Below are 14,286 nucleotides of genomic sequence, written 5' to 3'. Positions count from 1 at the left end.
GGAGTATTTTTTCTAGTGCCTCTCTTGTGAAGTGACATTTTTGCTTTACTTCTTTTCTTGGGTTACAGGAAAAAGAAGACAAATTTATTTGAACATGTAAGGTATCAGGTACTAGTTGTATGTCTTCTAGTAGCTCATTTAATCTTCCTGCTAGCTTGGAAGGAGTCACATATTATAGTTGGGTTGAATTATTTGCCCAAGGTTAGAGCTAATCACTGGCAGAGCTGGGATTTGAGCTTGGATATGTCTCTGAAGTCTTTCCATTATACCACTTTTTTTTTTTTTTTTTAAAACCCTGCATTTATTTATAAAACCGAGTTCTACTGCTGAAGTTGGGCATCTGAGGTTAGGCTAATCTCTCCTCTTACCTCTACTCCCCAGCCAATTTCTCTGAAGGCTGTGCTCAGAAGTTTCCTAGAGTTGGAATTGGAAGGCTCATTTATTATTTTGTATTCTTTTACTGAGTAGCTGTGTGACCATGGGTATTTCACTGAAGCCTTCTCAAAGCCTGTGCAGTGGGAACTATGATTACAACCCCACTGGCTCCATGGTAGTGGCAGTGGGAGGGAGGGGTTGGTGTCAAACTCAGACTAGATCGTATTTGTTGTAATTGCTATGGAAAAAAATAAGCTTTAATCACATTCAATGCATTGTTTTTTACTTATTATTATGACCTCAAGATGTTGTTGTTGAGAAAAATCCTACTTCTCCTTTGGTTTTCAGCCCTTGGGTCACTTTTTAAGGAAAATCTGGCTGTCTTGTCTCCGGGAGTGCTGACTCCATGAGCTCCCTATTCTGTTAATGTTTGTCTTCTTCCTGCAGAAAAGGGGAGGTTGACTGTTTTATTCAGGGCTGTCTTCCTAGCCTCTACCACAGGAGTTAATACAGATCAATAGGAGTATCTCTGAATTTTAATGTCAGGTTGACCGTCAGGTTGAGAGATCACTCCTTAAAACTAGAAGACTAAAATTTTTTTAGCAGCTATTTCTTACAGTGAGGTAGTTGCTTTGGGAAGGGAGGGCTTTTGGGGTCGTGTCAAAGGTGAATAGTGGCCGGGCGCGGTGGCTCAAGCCTGTAATCCCAGCACTTTGGGAGGCTGAGACGGGTGGATCACGAGGTCAGGAGATCGAGACCATCCTGGCTAACATGGTGAAACCCCGTCTCTACTAAAAAATACAAAAAAACTAGCCGAGCGAGGTGGAGGGCACCTGTAGTCCCAGCTACTCGGGAGGCTGAGGCAGGAGAATGGCGTAAACCCGGGAGGCGGAGCTTGCAGTGAGCTGAGATCCGGCCACTGCACTCCAGCCTGGGTTACAGAGTGAGACTCCGTCAAAAAAAAAAAAAAAAAAAAAAAAGATGAATAGTTTGTAACTCAGACATCTCATAAGGCTGATCCCACTCACAGCTCCAAGAGGAAGGACTCATGCTGGGGAAGTAAGCACAGGAGCAACTAGATAAAACAGATCCTAACTGACATTTTAGTGCCTCTCTAAAACAGAAATTGCTGGTGTGTTGTACTTACACACACAAGGCTATATACACTTACACCCATCTCTGTGGGCTCATGTGCACAGACACATGACACTGTAGTTGGACTCTGAGGAGCACACCCTGGGAAGAAGGGGCTTTGGAAACTCAGCTAATCATTCCTGCAGATCCCTCAGTTATTAGTAGGGACAGCGGCCATCCTGCAACCACAGTCGGGCGGCCTCTGCCCCTGGCCGCTCCACACAACTCTGCAGCTCCTCAGTCCTCTGCCTTGGCAGAGTTTCCAACATTTAAAAGTAAATAAGTAGAGAATTTTCTTTTTCTCATAATGAATGGTTGCAAATCAAGCTCAGCTTATACCTAGAATCCAGGAACATATTCTTGGATTTGACTACCTGGAAACGAGAAATTTGAGGCAATGTCCTCCCAGCATGACTTCCTAACCACCAACATAGTTTAGGGTAGTATCCACACACAAGACAAGGGGGAACGGGCTGAGCTGCAAAAAGAAAATGGAAACATTCAAGGGAGACAGTAGGAAAATTTTTTTGACTCTGCAGCCAATCGGGCAATGGAATAAATGACTTGGGGAAATATTTGTGGCTCCCTAAATAGAGGTGTTCAGGAGAAAAGTGAGATGGAACACATATTCTCATTGTCATTATTAAGCAGCATTTATTGAGTGTGGACAGAGTACAAGATAGCTTTCCAACGGCTGAGGCACCCCCAGTTCCTGTGGAAAAGTGTGGAGAAGAACTACATTTTGGCACTCTGGGCCATGGCGGAACTCATGACTCACGAGGACCCTGCTGGCGGTCAGAGTCTGTGACTTCGTGGCAAGTTTACAAACTCTGAGATGCCTTCTGCTCAGAAAACCGAGTCTCAGGCTGGTTATGAACATGAAAACATTAATAATTGCTGTGATCATTAATGGTAACTCTAACAGTTTAGTTAGAATTCTATGTGAGATTTTTGCTGTTGTGTTTTAAAACATTATTAATCAGACATATCATTTTTCTTATTTGATATAGAACACTGCAATTGGGAATAACCACTAAGCATTGATGTATTCTGCCTCACTTTGAATTGAAACAGGCAGGCGAACAGAGAATGGTATGAATAAAGGGGAATGGGCTGGAAAGTTGCATGTGAGACAGAAAAAGGTAGAAAAAGTCTAAGCCTTTGTTCTTGTCCAGAATCTTATCATGTAGTAGAAGGAAGAAAAGCAGTTGGTCAAAATGCTCCGGAAAAACCTTCCTCATGACCTGCTTTTCCTTAGAACTACAGCAGGGGTAAAAGACAGAAACATAGAATTGTCTCATTATTTCATAGAAAAGCTACCCTCCTAGTTCCCCTTTTTGGTTACTTTAAATAACCAACAACCAAACCGATAATTTGGGAGATATTTTCATTAACTCTGATTTCCTGGGGCCTGACTGGCTAACTTATGCATTGACTCATGAAATAAAACAGCACTTTTCATCAGAAAGAAGACGGGGTTGGGTGTGGTAGCTCATTCCTGTAATCCCAGCATTTTGGGACGCGAAGGCGGGAGGATCACTTGAGGCCAGGGGTTCGAGACCAGCCTGGGCAACATGGCAAGACCCCCTCTCTACAAAAAAATTTTTAAAAAATTAGCCAGGTAGGGTGGTTCATATTTGTAGTCCCAGCTACTCAGAAGGCTGAGGTGGGAGGATCATGTGAGCCCAGGATTTTAAGGCTACAATGAACTATGATCACCCCTCTGCACTCCAGCCTGGGTGACAGAGTGAGACCCCATTTCTAAGAAAGAAAAAGAATTGAAGTTAAAAATTTTAAATATTAAAGAAAGGAAAACACTATATCCTTCCTCCTAATTTTTGACTCTTAACTAAAACTAGTCATCTTCTCTCCATTTTCACTGCACAGAGAGGACTTTCCACATGGACTATAACATTGCCTTTTTCCCTCTCTCCCCTCTTTTCTACCCCTGTTACTTTCTGCATCAGTCTTGGGACTGTCACTTCCAGAAAACAAGGGAATACTGACACATTAAATATTGAAAACACCACCCCTTTAATAAAGCCTTCCTTTAGTGTAAGAAATGGAAGTACCTCTATAGAAGTGTGTCTTAGGAATTGTAGGTTTTCATGTATACCACTGATGTAGAATATCACAGAATCAATGATCCTAAGAAGAATGCTTAACCGATTCTAGGAGTTACTAATTACCTTCCTTCCAGGGTATTTAACAGGTTACAAAAGTCAGAGAACAAAGCCAAAGAATCTGTGTTATCTAATTGTAAACATCAAGTATGAATGGCTCTCTTTCCAGATGAAAAGGAAAAAAAGAAAAAAAACCAAAACAAAACAATGAAAGAACTATATGTTTGAAAAAGAGAAGTGTCCAGGATATTTAGCATTCCATGGAAAAGCATTCTTCTTAAAGTTATTTACTAACAGAAGGACATTTTAGAAATCTGATACCCTGAAGCAGTCCAAGAAAAAGTGGCCTGAAAAAGACAGAATGATAAGATAAAAGCAGTAGAATAATTTAGAAAGAAATCCAGGATAAAAAAGGGCCAAGTGAGATAAAAAGGATAAAAAATTTGCAATTGCAGAATTAAAATCTGTACTAGAGATTATAAAGGACAAGATTCCACACAGATGAGAGTGATACACTTCAGCAGCTCTTCCAGTAAAAAGAAGAAATATACCAAGAGACGAATACTCACAGAGAAAAGATACGGGGTTCATAAAATGGAAAGCCAACCTAGGAATTGGAAAGGAAACCAGAGTAATTGTAAGAAAACTTTCTTGAACTAAAAGAAACCACCAAAGTGTGCAGACTGAAAAGGGCTAAACATGTTTCAGGAAATGTTAATAGAAAATATCACATATCATTCCACCATGGTAAGTTGTTGAATTATGAAGAGAAATAAAAACAAAATAAAGCAGAGCTGAGAAGTATCCATGAAGAAAATTTAAAAAGACAGTAACAAGCTAACTTTAAAAAATCAGGCTTACTTTAGACTTCTCCAGGAGCAAACAGAAGGCCCTAGAGGGGTGACATCAACAGAGTGCTAAGATTAAAAGATTAGTACCTGAGAATTTGATTCAATCAAGTCTTGATTCATGTCTGACAACCCAGGAACACATTCTCTGATATGTGCCAGTTAACGCAATGTGTTACCACAGGCTTTTTTTTGGAGGAACACTTGTAAACATAGGCTATGGTGCAACCATGAGTTTAAAAATGAAGCCTGGTAAAGTGTATTTGTAAAATGAATTGTTTCTAAGGTGACTGAAATGTAAGATATTTACTTAAATTCCCACAAAACCCTGGGAAGCAAGCAGATAAGATTTATGGCCTCTGTATGTAGACAAACTGAGATTTAGAGAGTTAAGGGATGTATCTCAGGATCTCACTAATAGAAATGGAATCAGGATTCAGGATTCATATCTAATTCTTAATGCAGAGGGTGTGAGCTATCAGATCAGCATTGCCCCTTTCTGTTTTAATTTGATTTTGGGAAGTTTCTATAATAAAAATAGAAGAAAATAAAAGAACATTGACTTGAAGGGTTAACTATACTTAAACTATATTTCTCTTTCTTTCCCAGGACTAGGTTAGTGTCTTTGTTTCATTAGAAGTCTCTTTAGATTCCACTAACAATCTTGCCAACTACAATAGGAAAAGCCCTTCAATAACAATGTGCTTTTATTTTGGGAGTCCTTATTATGTGCCAGATACTCTTCTAGGCATAGGGTTCAAGATAAAGAGAAATAAACCAAACAAAATCACCTACTCATGTTTCCTATCAAGAATTAGAGGTCAGGAAACAAACATACTTAGACAACAGCAAAAGGCACTCACTCTAGCTCTGGTAATTAACATGCCCACTATAATAATTAGTATATTCCATCTTGAATACAAAGGAACAACCTAGGATAACTAGGCATGAGGGAAACCAAAGTTATGAAAGGTGAACAAACAAAAAAATAGATGATGTGGAAAACAGAAATTATTCAGAGCACAGAACAGAAAGTGTCTTTTCTAAGGGCACCTTCACAAAATGTTCTTAGAAATATTTTAAAAGAAATTAAACCCAAAGACAGAAAGGAAACAGTAATTCAAATGCTTTTACAAATTAAAAATATTAGTTAAAACAAAAGTAAAAGGAAGGATAGACGGTTAAGTTGAAGAAGTCTCACTAAATACAGAGCAAAGATATGGAAATATGAAAGAAAAAAGAAAAAAGGACACAATAGGGACATTAATTAAAAAGATCCAGCATCTAATTAATAGCCATGGTCTGCAGTGGCACAGTCAGTGTGTCTCTGTTGTGGTAGTGGCTATTGTCATTGCTTATATATTAGTAAAAACAATAGCCAACATTTCTTAAGAGTTTTCATTGTGCTAGAACCTGGGTTAAGGTCCTAACCTACAATGTCCTGTTTTATCATCCTTTAAAACTACATATAAGGTAAATGGTTATGATGTGGTTATTGATTGTATTTAGTTGTGCAGACTGAAAAGAGAGTAGTCAAGAAAGAACTCTTGGGTGATTGGACACCAATAACTGAGATCAAAATTCAAAAGTAGGAGCTTGTTTAGGGAGAAAGAAGTTGGTTAAATTTTAACATGTTGAGTTAAAGGTGCCTAAAAGACTCCTGAATGGATAAAATCAATATACGGTTGTTTGTATGAGTCTGAAACTCAGATAAAAGGTATTGCCAGAGAGAGATTAGGAATCACCAATATTATCAGTTAAAACCAGGAAGTAGATGCAATCACTCAAAAAGAGAACACTGAAGTGTTCTGTAGAGAGGATTATTGGTAGTATTTGTCAGAACAATTTTAATGGTATTCATGGCACACGCCAGATCACAGTTGAAGAATGAATGAAGAATTAGTTCATCACATTCTTCATCTGCCTCAGGTGCCAAATGGATTAATAACACCTACGTGAGTGGATACTGTAGGATTAAAAGATACCATGTTTGAAGAGTTTTTAGCAAAGTGCCTGGCAAGTAGTACATGCTCAACAAATGCAGGAGAGAGATAGATACATAGCACTCCATAACTCCATATATCACCCAATCACTATAACATAATACTGGAATATATCGCTTTATTATGACAGTATGCTATAGTGATTGAGTGCATAGAGTTTGGAACTGAATAGACTTGGTTTTGTAGTCTAGCTCTGCCACTGTATAGGTGTGTAAAATTGGACCAGTCACTCTGTTTATGCACTTTTTCTTTCATCTGTAAAATGGAGAGTAGAGAAACAACTATCTTCTAAAATAACTTCTAGGTATTGTATATTATTTTGTCCTATAAAATGTTGTTATTTTTAAAATATTTGTGTTCTGTTATCTGGCTGAACTCTTATGTAAGCTTGCAAATTAACGTAGTTAGGGTTTGTTGTGGTCACACAATGGTGAATACAATTTGTTTTAATATTGGTTTGTGTTTATCTTTTGTATTGTCCTTTTTCCTGTATGAAAGGTAGAAAGCCAGGGCTTTGTGTATCTTTGCCTCGGATGCTTCTGCAGGGCAGACTTTTACTAAATTTGGAACAGGCTGTGGTGGGTAGCTGGCACATGCAGTGCAGAAAGGAAAATGGACTGGACATGGCCAAGGGAGGAGAGGAAGAGGTGGGTGGGAGGCTGGCAAAACCCTCACAGGAGCAGTGGAGCTTTGCAGGCAGCTGGGCAGTACCTAGGAGAGCAGCAAGGTCTCAGTCCTTGTGGGGCCTCTCGGAGAGCACTGGCACCCCATCATTAGCCAGTGGGGACCTATGAACAGAGGAACTTCCCTTTGTCAAGACCAGGAAACTTTAGAATGAGGGGAGGGTAAAAAACCTTAAGAGAGATTTGACTTCCCACTGATTTGTGTTGATTTCAGAACTAAAGAAATGTCATGTGTTTTGCATATGAATTTGTGCACTGAAAAATTGTACCTGTAGCACACTCACACCATCTACTAAGAAATAAAGATAACTTTGTCACCGCTTTGTTGCGTTTTGCTCATTATTTTTATTTTTTGCCTTATTATACTGACCAGAACTTGAAAAACATTATAATAAAGGGCCTCACAATTAACAATGAGGAACAAGTTAGCTCTGATCTGCCTAGAACAGGAAGGAAGAAGGGTTCTGCACGGACACAGGTAAGATAGGTGCTAAGTCACATGTTACCCTCTCTAGCCTAAGACTGAAAAAACTAGACAAGCTCTCTCATCCCTCTGCTCTACTCCACCCACCCTCCCCGATTCCTGAATTTAGGTACAGAAAAAAAATGTGAGGACTTCAAATAGAGTGAGGCTTATTTACTAGCATATGGCAAATTGAAGGCTCAGGGTAGGAATTTAATGCAATCACAGAAAAATAAAGTAAATTACCTATCCTGAACACCTGTGTATGTAGACTAAGGCTCATCCCCACTCTTATCTCAGTGCTTCTGGAAGTTTTTATCTTGTGTGATACTCTCACGGAAGCAGGTGTAGCAAGAACCGGTTGAATGCTACTATGCTAACCAGGCACTCCTACATTTAAAAATGCTTCCTGTTTAGTGCCATTCTAATATCTGTTAATATAGGTAAGCATTACACTTAAATGTTTCTCCTGGCATGGGATATGAGTATTGTGCATGCCATACATATTATATTTTAAGTATGAAAGTTTAAGGTCAATTAATATTAGCTTGTCAGCCTTTTGCACCATCCCAAATGAAGGCCTTCCAAGGACTCTCCTTTCCAGGAATCTCATCCAGTGGGTTCCGTATCCCCGCCTTCTTCCTCCCACTGCACCCCTTCCTACGTTCCCACTTGTTCCATTGTAATACGCTGCCATAACTCTCAGTTTCCACTCTAACCTTGCCCACCAGCTAACTTCTCTGACATGGAGTCCTCCACGGACATTCCACCTCCTATCAAGCACGCATGTTTTCCTGCAGCTCCTTGATCTGGGAGACATGGATGAGGGTGGGGGTGGGTGCTAGCCACTAAGGACTCTTAGTGCTGACCACTGCTGCTGCAAGTATGAAGGCTCAGATGAGAACATGAAAGACATAAAGAAAAAAGAAGAAAGTAATGGAGCTTAGTGCTGGACAGCATGAGCTTTCTTGTCTTTTTAAAAATTTTTTTGTTACAGAGTCTCACTCTGTTGCCGAGGCTGGGGTGCAGTGGTGCAATCTCGGCTCACTGCAACCTCTGCCTCCCAGGTTCAAGCGATTCTCCTACCTCAGCCTCCAGAGTAGCTGGGACTACCCAGTAGCACCACTAAGCCCAGCTAATTTTTTGTATTTTTAGTAGAGATGGGGTTTCACCATGTAGGCCAGACTGGTTTCGAACTCTTGACTTCAAGTGATCCACCTGTCTTGGGCATCCCAAAGTGCTGGGATTACAGGCATGAACCACTGCGCCCGGTCAGCATGAGCTTTCATGCCAAGCTGCCTGGATTGAAATCCTAGCTCCATCACACCTTCAGGGTATATCCTTGGACAAGTTATCTGGTCTTTCCAAGCCTCAGTGGCTTCATCTGTAATTGGCAATAATAACAAAACCTATTTCAAAATGTTATTTGAAGGGTGAAAGGGTATTACATATATATCAAGCACTTTGCTCCATGCCTAGCAGAAATGAGTGCTTGATCAATGATAACTAACAGAACATCATCTTCATTGTATTTCCACCTTCATATAAAAACAGCCTTGAGGCTGTGGCTGTCACATTATACATCTCTGTGCCAGACATCTACCCCAGGTTTTTTATTCAGCCAACTCTCTCTTACAGACCTTTGAATCCCTTAACACCAAAGACTTTCACAACCACTCTACATAAGAAACATATCCCATGCCCATGCCCTGGGCTGTTTTACTATTCACAATGGTTTGTCCTTTGAAATCTTAATCTTCAGCATTTCATTTTCTGAGACCCAATGCCCATCAGCTCTCACTCTCTCTCAACATACCTGCATTTCACATCATCCATATCTCTGATTCCTGAATGATGTTATTTTTCACAAACCATCAGTAGCTTTTTGGCTTCACATCTTTCTTCACCTGGTTCAGATTCCTGAGGGCACCACACAGTTTCTTTACTGACATTTCCTCTTACTCCCATTCTTTGTTGTCCTTTCTCAGCTCCTGCTCTGCCAGAACCGGAGTCTGGATCGCCCGACGTGTGCTGTGTAGTGTGCAGCCTGTCACAATAGCTACATTCCAAATGTTCAATAAGCACACGTGGCCAGTGGCTACTCGATTGCACGGTACAGATTGTAGAACCTTTTCATGATTGCAGAAAGTTCTACTGGACAGCAGTGCTATATCTAGACAATTGACCTTCTCTCTTCTACACCTTACAGTGAAGAACACTTCTGGGTAAGACAGAACAACTGTGGTTTCGTGTTCCTGAAACTTCAGTGCATTCAGTCTCAGTGTCTTCCAGAATGCCTGGAGGTGTTCAGAATCCCCCTCATCTCCTATCTGGTTCTGCCACTGTTATAACATTTCACCTATCTTTTCTTTTTTTTTTTTTTTTTTTGAGACGGAGTCTCGCTCTGTCGCCCAGGCTGGAGTGCAGTGGCCGGATCTCAGCTCACTGCAAGCTCCGCCTCCCGGGTTTACGCCATTCTCCTGCCTCAGCCTCCCGAGTAGCTGGGACTACAGGCGCCCGCGACCTCGCCCGGCTAGTTTTTTGTATTTTTTAGTAGAGACGCGGGGTTTCACTGTGTTAGCCAGGATGGTCTCGATCTCCTGACCTCGTGATCCGCCCGTCTCGGCCTCCCAAAGTGCTGGGATTACAGGCTTGAGCCACCGCGCCCGGCCTCACCTATCTTTTCAAACTTCCTCTCCACCACCTCCACCAGGTTTGACATCTCTCTCAGCAGATGAGCTTACCTTTTTTTTTACTGTAAAATCAATGAGATGAAAATTCTCTTAATTCCCTTCTCTGTCAGTTATTATCATGTCTCTCTATGCCCATCCTTTATTTTTTTCTTCTTGTTTAATTTAAGGCTAATCCTACCACCTATGCTTAGGATTAATTCATCAACCAAAAAATATTTACTGAGCAAGTACTACATGCCAGACACAGTTTTAGGTGCCAAGATTTAGCTGTTAACAAAACAATGTTTCTACCCTCATTCTAGTGTTGTCACATAGACAATAAACAAATACCTCAGATGGTGATAAATATAACAGAGAAAAATGAAACAGGCTGGGTGTTAGGGTGTATCAGGGTGGAGTCCGTTGCTGTTTTATATTGAGTGGTCCAAAAAGGCTTCTGTGATCTGGAAACAAATAACAAGAAAGTCAGGGAGTGAGCTGCGTGGGTGTCTGATGGAAAATGATGAAATTCCTGGCAGAGAAGATGTCAAGCACAAAGGCTTGGGACATGCACAAGCTCATTCTGTTGGAAGGAAAGCAAGGGGGATCACATGTGAAGAAGACAGAGACCAAGGAGAAACAGAGAAGACATGATCGGGGATGTGGCCAGGTCACGTAGCTTCTCTCTGGCCACAACAGTGAGTGAGTGGAGAAGCCACGGGAGGGTAGGAGCAAAGGAGAGACTTCATCTGCCTTGCATTTTTGAAAGGGTCATTTTGAGTGTTGGATTCCCAATAGTCTACGGGGGCAAGGATGGGAATAGGGAGATTTGCTAGGAGGCTGTTGCAATTATTCAGGTGTGGTGGTATATTTAGATCAATGAGAATGGCAGGTTGGCCCGAGGGACAGTGATGGAGGTGGTAAGGAGTGGTGTGAACATGTGTCTATTTTGAAATCAATCCGTCATTTCTTACTTCAGGAGGAAATTTGTTTCTCTGTCTTCTCTCATATTGTAAAGTTATTTACCTTTAGCAGCTCACTTCTCTCAGAAGAGAAGCTTAAATCTCTATCTTAAAATTTGAAAGGGCTTTCTCTCAATCCTCAGTGTCTCCTTCTCTAGTCATTACTCAATTTCTTCTTCACAACGTTTGACAGAGTACATCTCCTTAGTCTTCTCATCCCCTCCTCTTCCCACTAAAATCTGTCCCCAAGTAACAAAGCTGATCTGCTCAGGCTAGCACTGTCACTGATTAGAATATTGCCAGATCTATTGGGCCTTTCTGTCGGTGTCTTATTTGACCACATCGTGTCATCTGACATTTTCAAACTCTCACTTTTCTTGACTTCCTTGACAATGTTCCCTACGTGTTTTTCTCCTACACATCTGACTCCTCAAAGCTCCTCACAGGCTCCTCTTCCTCCACTCACCTCGTAAATATGAAGGTTCCCAAGCCTCTGCCTTTAAATTCTCATCTTCTGCTCTTCTCTATCTTGAAGGTAATGGTTGCTAGAAGAAATAGATCCCAAAATGATGATGCCTCAAAATCAATAAAGGCTTATTTCTCACTCAAGCAATAATAGAAGACGAACATTTAGTGTTTTAAAACTAGTATAATGTTTTAAAATTGAAATTCTAACCCAGGGGCCAAAATACCAGATAGCTATCAGATACCAGAGTGAAGGGGATAGAGACCACTGCAAAGGAATCTTTAAAGTAGGTATCTGAGAACAGGTTCCATTATTTTAAGACTCTGGGGAGATGTTGAGAATATAAAAGTTTAAGAGAGTGGAGAGCAAGGCAGGTTGGTGGAGGGAGGGTGAATTTTGGGAGACGCCTTCAGAAGAAGCACCTGCCAGTTGTGTGTGAGTCCCAGCTCTCCCAACAGGGCAGGGTTAATTAATCTCCCTCAACTCCAGGGAAGATAACTAACATAGGCTTCAACAGCACCTTCTGCAGTTGAGGGACCCTGCACACTGATGCCTAACTCATGCCTGAATAAATGTGTAAATTGGTCTAAGACAAGGTAAAGGATAAAAAGAGGAAGGGGCTATGTTTATTAAGAAACCACATTCCTATCAATAGTGGGCTAGAAATGCATGAGTTTCCTGTGGACCTAATAGGGTCTGCATGGGAAGGAAGGCAGGCCTGAGACTGTTTTAGGTCCTGCCCAAGAGGAGGAGAATGTGTCTCACAGAGAGAGTCTGTATGCAAGGGACTGCAGAGAAGCAGGGTCCAACTAGGGACCGGGAAGCAACCAGCCAACACACAGCTATGGCAGTCGTTGGGGGAAGGACCCGAAAACAAAAGAATGAGTCAGGTGTGAGCATCTACCAAGCCTGGAGTGCATGGGTGATTTTAGTTTTCTCTCCCTAAGTTTTGCTAATGGTGGCATAAGCTTACATCTAAGGATGGAGGAACAGAGGCTTTGTCACAGGTAAGAAAAGGAAATGAGGAGCGAGAGCTGTAAGCTTGAGACACGATGAAGAATTAAACGCATGCATCAGTACAGAAGAAAAAGGCTGCAAACTCCAACATCTTTCTAACCCAGTCCATTCCAAAACTAGGGAAAAGGTTGAGACCTGAAGCATATTCCTCCAACAGAAGGGACACGCTCCTAACTTGGCAAGACAGGACCTGGCTGCAGGGTCAACAGAAAGTTCCAACCCATGACCTCAGCTCTTGTCCTAGGCCCCAGAGGCCATCAGCACCCAACCATTAGATAAGATGTAGATGGTGTTGAGAGAAGTAGAAAAGAGGATAGATGAGAACACATCTATGCTATTTTAGGGCAAACAGTAGACCTGCTGTCTTATTCCATTCAAAAATGAGTTAACAGAAAAAGAATAAACAGCAACATAGGGCTTATGCATAAATTCCTCAACTAACAAGACGAAATGAAACAAAGAGCAAAGAAAGCTAAAGAGCACGCTCAAAAACTAAATCTTTAAATCAACAATTTACACATTCAAGAAAATTTTAGAAACAAACAAAAACACTTGTCAAAAATGCAATAGAAGAAAATGTTCCTGAAATGAGGAAAGATCTTTCCATTTCTGGAAAGACATAAACCATAATTTTGTTTCTGGTTTTCTTTGGATGATTAAATTGTAGGAGCCCTCTGTCCCTCCTCCCTCTTTTTCCTTCCTCCTTCTCTCCCTTTCTTTGTTTCCTCTTAACCTCCCTCCTCTTTCTCTTTCTTCCTTCCTTTCTTTTTTCCTCGATGGTGTTTGTATTTGAAAAATGAATACCTATTATTTTTAGAATTATGAAGAAGCTTTTTTAATTAAAAACACTGTTTAAGGCCAGGCACGGTGGCTCATGCCTGTAATCCTAGCACTTCAGGAAACAAAGGCAGGCGGATTGTCTGAGTTCGAGACCAGCCCAGGCAAAATGGTGAAAATCCATCTCTACTAAAAATACAAAAAGTTAGCCAGGTGTGGTGGTGCATACCTATAGTCCCAGCTACTCAGGAGGCTGAGGCACGAGAAATGCTTGAACCCAGGAGATGGAGGTTGCAGTGAACCGAGATCACGCCACTTCACTCCAGCCTGGGCGACAGAGTGAGACACAGTCTCAACAAACAAACACACTGTTCGATAATATGCTACCATTAAATGACAAACTTTGAGTAACTACAGGTAGAGAAAAACCTAGAATTATCTACAGTTGTTATAAAGCCCAGGCATTAAGAAATTATATTTTAATCAAGATAACTGTTGGGTTGTGGACTTGAGTCACATACATAAAAAGACCTGGGATAGGACAGAACTAGAGTTAAAAGAACAACATTAAAACTGGGAAACGATACGAATGGAACGGGATCACAAGCTTAGCAACACACTACAGATCAATTGAATGAAATTAGTGTTCATATTTATACACATTCAACAGGTGATGAAAATGGCGTTCCAAAGTGAAAAGTTCGTAAACGGTGCTCATTCAATCTTTGGAAAAATTTCTAAAATGTCATAGCTCTTCCTTGTT

This window comes from Mandrillus leucophaeus, unplaced genomic scaffold (genome assembly GCF_000951045.1).
Source record: "Mandrillus leucophaeus isolate KB7577 unplaced genomic scaffold, Mleu.le_1.0 Scaffold472, whole genome shotgun sequence".
NCBI classification, from domain to species: domain Eukaryota; kingdom Metazoa; phylum Chordata; class Mammalia; order Primates; family Cercopithecidae; genus Mandrillus; species Mandrillus leucophaeus.
The sequence above is the reverse complement of the archived record's forward strand: the minus strand, read 5'-3'. Positions refer to the sequence as shown.